The following is a 13,341-nucleotide window of genomic DNA, read 5'->3' as shown; positions in this document are numbered from 1 at the left end:
ATTATTAGCTTGAGTTTTACTTATACTGATTTATATGTGGTATACGTGTGTAAAATTCTGTGTGCTTTACACCAGCAGTTGCCAATCTTTCTTTCTTTCCGTCTTGGTGGACTGGCAGGAGGAAGAGGGGATAGTTCTGTGTGAGTGGCAGGTGGGGACATGAGCATTCCTAACTCCATTTGCTCAAGAATTTCCAGCACAAACGCCCCCTACTTATTCAAATGGAGCTTCACATGCAAGCATGAGCACCCACTGCCCTCACAAATGTAGCTGTGCACGCCCGTTCACTCGCCGCTTGTATGGCTTGGTTACAAAAGGGCTGCCACCCAGTAGTGGGCCACAGCCAGAGGTTGAGGACCCCTGCTTTACACTTATAAGATAAAGAAAAAAAACATGTTTGCTCCCACAGTGTTATATTAATGGAAGCTTATTATGGGGGCTTCAACCATTCATTGGGATGATTTTGGAATCTAAAGAAATACAGTACTTTTCTTTCTTCTCATTATTCTCCCGTTTGTTGCCTCAGAGTCTCCTGTAATGTACTCTTTCATCCATTTTGGGTTATAGCTGCCTTATCTCTCTGAGAATAGGTCCCAACTTCTGAGCAAATTGGTCTCAGGACAGAAGTTTGAAAAATATACATCATTGACAATTGACCATTGGCAAGGGTGGCTGTTTTTGTTCATATTTAAAATGGCTACCTTGGCACCCTGGGAGATCTATTCTTTTAGACCCAGTTATATATAATTATATAATTTACAAATTTTGTATGCTGCTTCAGTCAGAGACTCTACATGGTTTACAGTTAGTACAACAAAGTAAATTAGTTAGTACATAAGTAAATTAAAACCAACAATAGAACAAACATCAGTTTTCAGTGATGGAAAAATAGCAATTTTATGAAAACCATTTCATTAAACATACCAAGTAAAAGATGTGTTAATTTCTACCCACTTTTAGGATTGGATACACATCCAATCCTGGAGGAACATTGTCCATGGGGTCGAGATGGGTCGGACACGACTTCGCAACTAACAACAACAACACATCTATAAGTGCAACCTAAATCTAAAAATAGTGAATTCACCTTGACATCTGCCAAAAAGTTAGGTTCCATTGAAAACACTGTTTCTTGGAGCAAATAGTCTTCAGGAAGAAATGTTGCTGGAACTGCAGTGTAAGAAGACTGAAAATACCTCAATCTTAATTCTGTTTAATTCTCTTTTTGGCTGCTGCTTAGAAGAAAAACAAATAGTTGCAAATCCTGAATTCCAGTTTTATATCATATTGAGCAAAATTTTCTCCACACCTTGCATAATATAAACCTCATTATATTCTTTCTTGTCTTTGTTTTTACCGGTAAATTGAAAAGCATTAAATGCTGTAGCCTCTTTCATACAGGAAAACCATTTTAATTTTCTTTTTTCTGTACCTTTTCCAACTCTATCTTTTTTTTTAAAGATGGGCTAGTGAAACAGTACATAGCATTCCAAATGTGACCACATCATCAATTTATAATTATATTTTAATTTTCCAAGTGTCTTAAGAAAGCCAAGAAATTCTACATCCAGTACAAATGTGCTAAGTTCATCTGCAATAGGCTAGTTACATAATTGTTCTATTAATACTGGCTCAAAAAGAGGGCCATAGATAGAATCTAAGGTATGCTGTGTCAAATCTGGGTACAGAGATCTGGCAGTAAGAACTGAATTTACAGTCTTAGTAGATATAGAAGGCAGACCAGATCTACATTATATTGATAAATGAAGTATTATAATATTAGACACAGATTCTTCTGAGATATTAGGGCAAGATGATTTGAAGGAGGGGGTAAGTTTTGGCTCTTCAGCTGGAACTTTGTGTGATTAAACATTTCTCTGTTTTCATCATCCCTTTCTTTAGAAACATTTATATTTTAAAAAACTAAGAATGGAACATAAAACAAAATGATCCTTGGTTAGATATTGGAGGTTTTTTCACATAACAAAGATTGTATATGTCACTTTATATGATTATTGTATTGTGTATGCATGAACTGAATCATCATTTTGGTTCACTTTTTTGTTATTGCTAAGCTCTTGGTATTATGAGCAGTTGCTATGGTAGCAACAGCACAGTTTCCCACAGATTGCAGCATTATATTTTAGTTAAATTACTACAATTCTAGTCCTTTAAAATCCACAAACTGAAGCACCATAATCTTGGACCTTATAATGAAATAATTGTGTTGCATAACCAGAATGACTGACAACTGAATGTTTCTTCTATTCAAAATCAGTTAATTTGTATATTCTCTTAAGAATTATTGTTGTAAGTGGCTTAGAATATGACATAGGTAACTAAGCTTCCTTCTAAATATCTTTATTTTTAGGTAGTTCCTTTTTGAAGTAAGCATTAATTTTCAAATATATATCTTTTGCAATAGCTTTGATCCAATTGTTTTTAAAGCAGATAATAGGCATATGTTATTATCTTGGGATCCACAAGATTGATGCTACTGGTAGAAACCAATGTTAATGTTATGTGACTTTTAGCACTATCATCTAGTTTCAGAAAGAAGAGTAGACATTCTTTAGCATTCCTTTCCACTAGCTTCTGATTTATGGCAGTACTCTCTTTACTAAAAGGATCTCCTTTCTTTTGAAGCAGATTTCAAGGAGAAAATGGCTGACAGACACTTTTAAAGGAGGAGCTGTTGTGGCACAGTGGTTATAATCAGAATTGCTAACTCTGCCCACTGCCAGGAGCTTGATCCTGACTCGGTCAAGATTGACACATCCTTCCATCCCTCCAAGGTCAATAAAATGAGAAGCCAGACTGTTGGGGACACTTCGCTGACAATGTAAACTGCTTAGAGAGTGCTATAAAGCACTATGAAGCGGTATATAAGTCTATGTTCTATTGCTATTGCTATTAAAGTCTGAGCTCAACATGGAAGCACTGCTTAACTGTGTTCCAACTTTTTACTTATGTTACAATACTGTTTAAGATTGAACTCTTCTTCCCTAATGAAGAACAGAATGATATAAATAATCACACAAAGTACATATATGTTTTCTGGAGCAAGAAGTTAAAAAAGCATTGGAACTTTAGAAAGCATTGTACAATTAGAACAGATCAGCAGGACAAAGAAATTGGAATTTTTTTTGGTATAATAGGTTTAGATCAATATTTATTTATTTATTTATTTATTTTAATTCCATTTATATCCCGCCCTTCTCCGAAGACTCAGGGTGGCTTACAAGCTTAGCAGTAGCCTTCATTCTATGCTTATTAGGGCTTTCACACACACCCCAAGCGGCATTATTACAAAGTCAGCTTAATTGCCCCCAACAATCTGGGTCCTCAGATTGAAGCATACTCAAGTATACCCAGTACATCTAGGCAGCCTTAAGAAAGCTGTGTTAAGAAAGTTTATATAACCGATGTATTTTTTTAAAAAAAAATGATGTGATGGACCAAGAAGTCTTACCCCTTTCTGCTACTTTATTCAACATATAACTGGCGTTCTACTCTGTACATAGTCCAATAATATGTACATAGGATTCTTCTACAAGAGAGTTGTGTCACATACCAGGTGAATGCATTACCTCATATACTCTTCATATGCATTTTAATACAAAATTAAAAAGTTATATGAAATCCCATTCCTACCAGTACAATTAATCTTGAAATATTTAGCAAAATAGGCAAGAACATAAGTTTTACAAAAATTAGCACTAGATGGAAAAAATGTCTTAAATAAAGATATGTTGGCCCCTAGAGGTAGTCCAGATTAAAAAGCACCAATGATGAATACTAACACTATCTTTATTGTAAGGTTACCGAAAAAGTGTCTTTGAAGCCTGAAAGTACATTCTTCCCCTCTTTACCATCCAACAAACTAGGGAGGGTACCTTTTGAGAAGCTTGCCACACCCCTATTGGTTCTGCAGGCTAAGCAGCCTCTTATCAGACCATTGCCTAGTTTGCTGCTGCTTCTCTTCCTCTCGTCTCAAAGACATTCTCATAAACTGTTGCTAGAAAACAGGACAAAAGTTAGACACTCATAAATAAAGGCAAAGTCAACGTGAAAATAAAAAAACCTCTTCAAAGAGAGAATTCTGAAAACTAAGAATCAACAAAGTTTAGATTAGTATTGCTAGTTAGACATACAAATATAAAGGTAAATAAAAAGTAAATTTGTATAAGTAGGAAATATTAACAAGTAGATTGATTTGGGAAAGCAGTTCACTTTTTGCAAGTTGTATTTTACATTTCTGTTATGTCATAGTTTATACTGTATTAGAGCTGTAGAAAGGATATAATTATTATATTTAAAGGAAATAATGTGGATTGATTGGGCCTTCCTTTTTAAGATTATGTGGCAACTATTGAGCCAACCTTGCAAATTCTATTTAGAGTTACTGACTCTATGAATTCCATGACTTAGGCATTTCAGAACATAGTGGAACATCAAGTCTTACAGCAACGACTTTATTGCTGTTTTTGTTTTTCTTGGGGATTGTCCATTTTCTTTTGTGCCTCAATCTTAGCATCTTGCCAATGAAATAATTGTCTTGTAAAAACAATGCAACTTAGAATGCAGACAAAAAGTATCCATGTTTAATATGAGTGCACATTTATGGCTTCCAAAATAAGAGATGTAGCTATTCCATTTAATTGATGAATTGGTGTCCAAGTGATATACTGATACTGTTTTCTGTGTGGAGAAAGCAGAGTATTTCATAAGTCTCTTCCAAGAAAAATGATATAATGAATGATGTTCTGACACATTTCTGAAGGGTTTTTTTTCCTGCTAAGATTTCCTACCACATGGAACTTTTCCATTATGTTGTTTTTATTTTTTAAAAAGAAATGCTAAAGAAAACACAAAGTTTGATGTGGAAAATGTACTATTTGAAAAGCCATGATTTAGAGAAATTCATTTTTGATTATTCACCAAGAGTAATATAGGGTCCCTTGCCTTAAAATATATTATTTCCTGAAAAACACAATTAGTCCTTGGCCTTTGTACGTGTTTTCAGGCATAGCACAGTTATTTCTCATTTGTTTTGATTTTCCAAGCAATTTTCCAAACAATATCTTTTATTTTACGCAATTGTATCCAACTTTTTTCTTGCCATTGAAAAATTATTACAGTTCTCTATCTTTGTCCTTTATTAATGCTTTTTTTTAAAATTTCTTTAGATTCTGTAATAAACTGATATGGGATAAAATTATTTCGATACAATGTTTCTTGATTGTCATTGGAGCAGATGAATCATAATTAAGTATTGTAGTATACTTGTGATTCTTTTTATGGCTAAAGTATTTGCCATTATAATCATTTAAAAATGGATTCTTTAAGGGATTTGTTGCTTGACAATGTTGTATGATTGTACTGATAGCTCTTTGAAAACATTTCAAAATGTTTGAAATTTTACTTGGTGACCAAATTCCACAAGATTGTACAATCTTAGTCCAAAATATCACATGATCTTGCTATGGAACTTTAAAGTCTTTATAAGATAATCAGTATTGTTAAACTCAATTACAGTTTAGTGACTTTCACAAAATTTCTGTATGCTAATCCATTAATAAAAAATGCACAACCTGTGTTTAATAATAATAATAACTTTATTATCACTTTGAATGTACATCAATCGGCATACATCAAAATGAAATTTCGTTGCATATAGCTCTCAAAGGTCCACCACCTCCGATATACACTCCTTGTTTGTGGCCAGCTCAAGTTTCAGAACGTCCATTTTAGTCTCTAGGTGGAAACGGAGCTCCATGTGGATTAGCCCTCAAATTAGCTTGTATTCCTGTACGACAACCTTGCTTCCTTTCCTTTTTCTGATCCTATCTCTTCCACCTTTTCCTTAAAGGGGCCTTGCTCCTTTTCGCCCCGGAGCATGCTTCCTCCAACTGTTCCAAAAGCCTCTCTCTCTTCCTCTGGGCCTGCCGACAACCTTATCCAGTTCCTTTGCTCCATAAGCCCCAGAATCTCCTCCTCTGCCTCCTTCGGAAACAGCCCTGATTTGCAATAAAATCCGTCACTGTGCCAGAAGTCAGAACTTGATGCCGGCAGAACAATTTCAAACAGCGCAAACTACTTTTAACAGTCTCACCAACAGTTCCAAAACAGCTAAAAACTTGCCATACCAGCAAAGATTGTTGGTCATATGGTAGCTTAGTCCCACTATGTTGCTCAAATACATTAAAACCTTCCCAATTATATGGCCTATATCCCTTATATCCATCCAAAAACTTTTCATCTTTGAGAGCAAATGCAGCCGTAGCCAATCCAGGCGCCACATCTTTCTATAGCTATAGTTGCCCAACCCATGCATTAAGTAAGAAGGGGGATATATTGTAACTCAGTACTCCAGATAAAATACAGAGGACTATGCAACAATACATGGGCATTTGTCTCAATTGTAACAACCAAGGATGGGCACAAGCATTTTGGATATGAGACATTACTATATTTTCCATTTAGCATCATTGAAGAACATTCTGTGAACTTCATACCTGCATGGAAGGAAGACACTATTGAAAAAAAAAATAGATGTATTTCATAGATGGTCATTCCAATACTTAAGTGTATTGGATAGAGCCATCTCGAAGTCCAAATTAAGCACTCTGCTATATATTTTTCAGAGCTAAGCATTCTCAAGCGTTGTGCTGATAGGTCATATTTTTTTCAGGTCCATAACTACACATACTTATCTGCAAAGATTGGACAGAGAACACTTCTCAAAATTAGTTTCAGCCAATATTTCAGGTGGTAGATTTTAATACAAAACTTACTGAAACAAGTTTTGAGTTGAAGAGTGCTCTTAGCATGCGGTGACAAATGTGAAGCATGACTCTTACGGATTTTTAATAAAATGATACTAACTTGTTAATATGTGCAAAGCTGTATTTTATACATTAGAAGATGTACCACCTTAGCTATAAAGAAAATGCTGCCAGTACAAAGTCATTACTAAAGTTGTTCACAAAACATTGATATCAAAAATACTTTGCAATGAAATAGATTGTCACAGTACTGATGCCTTCAAGTGCGGATGAATTAAAATACATTTCCAAATATTTAAAATTTTAATTTGTTCAATTAGATTGTTTCACTTGTAATGAAAGTTGACACAATGGTTAGTTTTTATTTTCAAATAATTAATCTTATGTTTGTTGTTAAGGGGATAATGTAACTAGAGCTTGCAAACTCTGCAGTACAAAAACCTGAGTCTGAACAAAAATAACCCCATTATCAGTATTAAGAAGAATAGATAGAATTGTTAAATAAGATTACAGAATAAAATTCACTTTTTGATATATCTTGTAAAATAAACGCAATATAGAACATAAATAAAATAGGGATGAGAATACATCTGTGCAACTTTTAAAGTGGGAACTGATGTTTAAAGTTTGGCTATGAATGCATAATTGATTTACATTTATTCTCTGGTAACACTCTAATTGGCCACAATAGCCAGTGGCCTTAAAAGAACTGCCAATTTCCCACCAGCTTCTCTCTCTCTCTCTCTCCTCCCTTTCTCTCCCATCCCCCCCACTTTCTGACATACAGACCTCCTTATGAATAACAAACATTGTGCCAGTTGATACAATATAATAAATCAGTTGATGAAATGTTGACCCATCTTGATGTGAGACTTGGTCACTTCTCAGACAACACTTAAGTTTATATTTAATATTCAGTTGTCTAACAATGCTTAGTTGAATAATTGGGTGATAATTTCCTGAATTAGAGTTGATCTCTTTAAAAATAGAATTGCAGTAACTAGTCAAGTAGTCATCAAAAGGGCAGTGGGCAAATAAGGAGGTTTCCCAATCAGATTTGTTTTTAGAAATTTCATAGGGTTCAATTTTCTTCCAATTGCATTGCATGTTTAAAATGTACAATAAAACGGCTACATGGTGAGATGGTCTAAAATTATAAATGGGAACTTAACTTGCTAGTGTCTGTACCAAATTCATCATGAAAATGATAGTACATTTTACTTAGCAGAATTGGTTGGGACACTTGAGAGATGGTTTTAAGACTTGAACTGATAAAGAGATGGGTTTTTTTTAACCTTTTTAATTCTTGTGATTGGCGATTATATTTCTGTTTGTAAGACTACATTTTTCCTGTTTTGTAGTTACAGCATACTTGCTTGCTCATATTCAATTTCCAATAAACTATTTCAAATTTTTATTCAGAATTACTATTACAGAGCTAGGTATTCGTCTTCCTGGCTCTGTAACTGTACAATTAGTTTTCTGTTAAATTTCATTCTTTTAATTGTTGCATGTTTCCTTAACTTATGAAGAACATTTTGAATTTTAATTTCAGCACAATGGGATAATTTGCATATTTCTTGGGTATTCTGGGTTGTGGCCAAAAGATAATAGTAGCAGCAGAAAAGGTGGAGTTAATCTCTCTAACTCAAGTTAGTTGCCCACTATTAAAACCTATTAGCATTATTTATACTAAGGATTCAACTTCATCTTGTTTATTTTTCCTGCTCTGAGTAGCAGTACATAAACAACAAAAGTTTACAGTTATGAACCAATGTTCTTTCAGATTTTTTTTCATTGATTAAGTGTTATTATTTCAGCAACATGCTCTCTTTCTACAGTGCACAAATCTATGTTTGAGATCCCAAGTTCTTAAAGTTTGTTCTCACTTCCATGAGATTCAACTTAATCATATTTTGACCAAATACATTTCAATTGCAGGATCCAATCTGGGTCTGTCACTGGGACCAGAGATTTAGTCCTCCAAGCTTCAGACCTGTGCTGGAGCCCATGCTCAGGGGACTTCTCTCTAGCAGAGAGAGCACGTGTCTAAAAACTCGGAAGACTAAACTTCTGGTCCCGGTTTCCAACCAAGATTGGATCCTGTAATTGTCCTGAAACATATATATATATATTGACCTTCATTCCATTTCAATTAGTCCTTGTGAGCAGTCTTGTCCTACCAACCCATCATCTGGATAATTCAGACATGGTTCCCAAAACTAGTCTTCCCTCCATCAGCACCTTTTGTGTAGTAGGCAGTCATTGGCTTGAGAATATCTCTTTCCCTTTCTGATCTTGTATGGACTGGAAGGGTGTATATAAAAATATGTTTTTAGTTTTAGAGATTTTGTTTTATTTTCATATTATTTGATTTGTTCTTAAGCTTCTTAGGTGATTAATCTACTAAAGTAAATAAATTGAACTTCAACCTTATAGTACACATACTTTTACCTTGGTTTTTTTTTGCTTACTTTCTTTTCATCTGAATGAACTCTTTTTGTTAAATTTTAGTACTATACACATTTACCTGGAAGTAAGACACATTGAATTCATAATATTGTGTTTTATATATTATTGTTTTTGTTCTTGTTTTTGTACTTTATTACTTCTGGCTTAAATTTAGAATAGTTTGTTCTTCCCTCTTCCACTCTCAACTTTCTATCCTAAGGTTCTTTTGGAACAGTAGATAGACAACCTTTATTGTCATTTTTTTCCTGTGGGCACAATGGCACACATTAAAAATGAAATTTAGTTGTTTCCTCTCAAAGTGTACACATACATAACACATTTCAAACCTGCTATATACAACATATATAGATCTACACCCTTACATGTAAGTAACATATAAATATTATTCACTGTCCATCTTCAATACATAACGGAAGGAGGAAGCTTTAGAGTAGCCTATGATGTTTGTCCTCAAGTAATTTCCTTTGTAAAATTACTCCTGTATTATTTAAAAATGGCAGAGGCAACATGTGAAGACATAACAAAAGGATTTTTAAAAAGTATTTGTAGAATGAAAAATGGTTTGCATTTGTAATATATTGCAAGGGAAGTGTCTTCTGAGCTTGTTATAGCATAACTAAATTTATACAGCACTGTATATAAAGAGATCTTTGCCATCACTACAGGTTCTCACAATTTTTTTGACATGTTCATAAGGTGGAAGCTGCCTTGTCAAATATATATTATTAAAGAATATTGTCAACCAAAAATTGGCATCTTAAGATACCTCATGCTCTAGGTTGGTTTTTTTTATCAGCAATGCAATAAGAGTTTTAGGAAAAAAGAAGACTGTTCGAAGCAGAGTCCTTCTGTGTTTTAATGCGTCTGGTATGAAATTCATTTAAACCACAAACTGAATTTGGAGCATAAAATGAAAATGTTCATAGAGGACAAGGCTTTCTGAATATTCCCATTCAAAAAACAAAAGCCAGAAAATTAAAGAGTTCCAGAGATGCTGGAACCACGTGATTAAATTAGACCTCTAAGATGATTCCATCCAGATTTTGTGGCTTTGCTTAATCTTCTGATACTATAATTAAATTTGGTACTTTTTAACAATTATTACTTATTAAGATGTATAAGACCTGACATGATATATTCAGTTAATTCTTTAAACATGTACTTATATAATTGGTGAAATACTTGTTCTTTATTTTCTCCAGTAAAAATAACAATAGTCCATTCTTTACTTAAATTGAGGCTAAAGTTATAAAATAGTCTAAAACCTCACAATTTTGTGTATAATCGGTAATAGTTCGTCAGGATATATAGACACTACAAGCACATGTATGTTGAGTGCTTATGTACATATACATTCACACATTCACACACACACATTAAAAATATATTTTTAATTCTCATCTATAATAATGAAAAACATACATTACTGATGAAGCTGAATTTGAATATTTGAATAGAATTTTTATGGTACTTTCAGACATTGCTTATCAACCTTACCAATTTTAAGATGTGTGCACAATAATTCACTGGCCAATTTTAAGACACAAACAGAACTAAAGCAGTGGTTCCCAACCTTTTCTATAGCCCGCACCCCTAGAACGCTTCTAATATATTCTTGCACCCCTTACAAAAGTTCGAAATAACGGCAATGAATTTTGCATATACACTATAATTTTGAAAACCCAAGTTTTTGCACCCCCTGGAATATCATCTCGCACCCCCAGTTGGGAACCCCTGAACCAAAGGAAACTGTATGATGGCAGACTACCAGATGCTGAAAGGCTAAAATATGGCTAGCATTGCTACTGAAAGATACCTTAACCAAAGTTTAACATCATTTTAGAAAATAAAAAACACTATTTTCTTCACAACAACTGAAATAAATGTACTTTATTCTTTGAACAGAAATAACTACTTGTAATAGTATCCACTTGAAGCCCATTATTTTAACGTATATGGTTTTTCAACTTTTTCTAAATGCAATGTGAATGATAACTGGTCTTTATTTTTTAAATATTGTTCTTCCCCATCTCTGATACATGTGAAAAAGCTAGAATAATTGTATTGTGTAAGAGGTAACATCTTAAAGCAGAGTTCCCAAACCTTTCCAGCTTTGAAGACTAGCAGGGGTGGGGAGGGGATGGTTCTGTGTGAGTGGTGGGCATGCACGCATATGCACACAATTCCATTTGCACAAGCTACAGGCATGTGCCCACCTCTCACACAAATGGAGCGCATGCACAAGTGGGGATGCACACCCGCACGTTCACCCAGAGACTTACGCACCCTGATTCTGAACAGCTTAAGGCCCAGTAGTGGGCTGTGACTGAGGATTGGGGACCCCATCTTAAAGAATTGTAATGATAAGTTATTGATTGGGATTGATATTTTTTGGTAGCAGAAATATTTTGAAATAGATCAATAGGCATGAATTCTATTTTGAGTTTGTAGTACAGGTAGTCCATTGCTTAGCAATGCAGTCTTAAAGCATGACATCCTGTGACTGAGTTACTTAGAGACAACAATCCCAATTGCCTTTGTAACCCTAAGACACATGGGTTGTTAAATGGGAAGTGGCAGGAGTCCCAGGTAAGGAGTGTAGGGATGTCACAGTAAGGTGCCATTGGAGTAGAGAGGACCTAGGAGGCCATGCACAAGCACAAGGAAGCTGGGGTAAGGGGAACATGGGTTGGTGTGAAGCCAGGGAGACTTACAGAACAATTTGCAACCTTCCCTGGCATACTCCAGTTTACTCAAATATAAAGTCACCCCTCCTGTATATATTGTAGATTGAACAGAAAATTTTCTTCATATCCAATATATTACCTACAGCAGGATCAGCATTATACTGTCTACTCTTTGAGTGGTGGTTCCCTAGGAATTGGGTTACTTTTTGTGTTTAAATGATATCTGATATTTGTTTTATCCTTTGCAGTATACAAACAGTTTGAATATGTGTTCATTTTTCACAAAGTATCATTTATGTCTAAAAAATTTAAAGCTGTTACATAGCAGAACTATACTACCTGTAATTATCTAGAGATTATAGACATCTCCCTTCCAGCAACCCCCAGCAACACAGTCAAGGGAAAGGAATTGTGTTGTATCTGCAAGATTTATAAAAAGACCAAGTTGCCCATACTTCTCCCCATCACAAAACCAAGTGCAAGTAAAAATAGCTAAACATGACTACAGTAGAACCAAATGAATATTGATAGCCATGTGTCAGAGAGGCTTTAATTTGAATTCCTGCATTGAGAGGACAGTTGAACTTGGTGACCTCCAGCATAGTGCTCCACTACTGCCTTTCTGTGATTCTACAAGCCATCAGTTAAAGTAATCCATTAAGCAGCTGAGAGAGACCAGAATTAAGCAAATGTTTTTTTTTAAAAAAAGGTTAAATCAGAATATTAAAGAAATGCAGAAAAAATGAATTAAACCCTGGGAGATTTTTTTTTACAATAGGAACAGTAGACTATCTCTCCAAAGAGTAAATTCCCTTGCTGGAGAACAACTATTGGGATCTCCTGCTAAACAGTCCAAACAGGGTTCAGGGATCAGAGAAGTAGATACATATTAAATCCATTCTTCTTTGCATACTTAACTAACAGTTGCTAAGTTTTTCACTGTTTTTGCTTGTTTGCTTCTAGTTTGTAGCTTCAGTAATTTTGAGTATTCCCAATTCGTAATTCTTTCTAGGTTTAATCTGTAATGTAAATTGTAATTTACATTTAATTAATTAATTTAATTTAATTAAAATGCAAATTTATAGTTTAGATTTATTTCTGATTTGCTAATAGAGAGGTGGAGAAACTGAGGGCTATTTGTAGCCCTGAACCTGTATTAGGTTTTGTTTGTTTGTTAATTTGTGCATATTCAGGACCTGAAAATTGATGGCAAAGCACTTTACCATTCTGAGCTGAGAAATATTGCAGATCAATATTCTCTTAGGCATAACATGATATTTAAAACACAATAGAAAAGTTATGTTCTCTTTGCTTTTGTGATTATGTTTTAATACGATGTATTATTTATTATCATGTTTTATTAAAGTGTGCCATCTTTAAAAAATTAGCCTTAA

General features: G+C 34.4%; 1 protein-coding gene across 3 annotated transcripts in view; it reads left to right on the top strand.

Moving 5' to 3' along the window:
- CMSS1 (cms1 ribosomal small subunit homolog) overlaps nt 1-13,341 on the top strand; it is a 171,859-nt gene that overhangs the window by 113,249 nt on the left and 45,269 nt on the right. The window lies entirely within an intron of this gene.

The sequence above is a fragment of the Vipera ursinii genome, assembly GCF_947247035.1.
Source record: "Vipera ursinii genome assembly, chromosome: 4".
Lineage (NCBI taxonomy): Eukaryota > Metazoa > Chordata > Lepidosauria > Squamata > Viperidae > Vipera > Vipera ursinii.
Note: the sequence above shows the minus strand (reverse complement) of the source record. Positions and strands in the feature narration are given on the sequence as shown.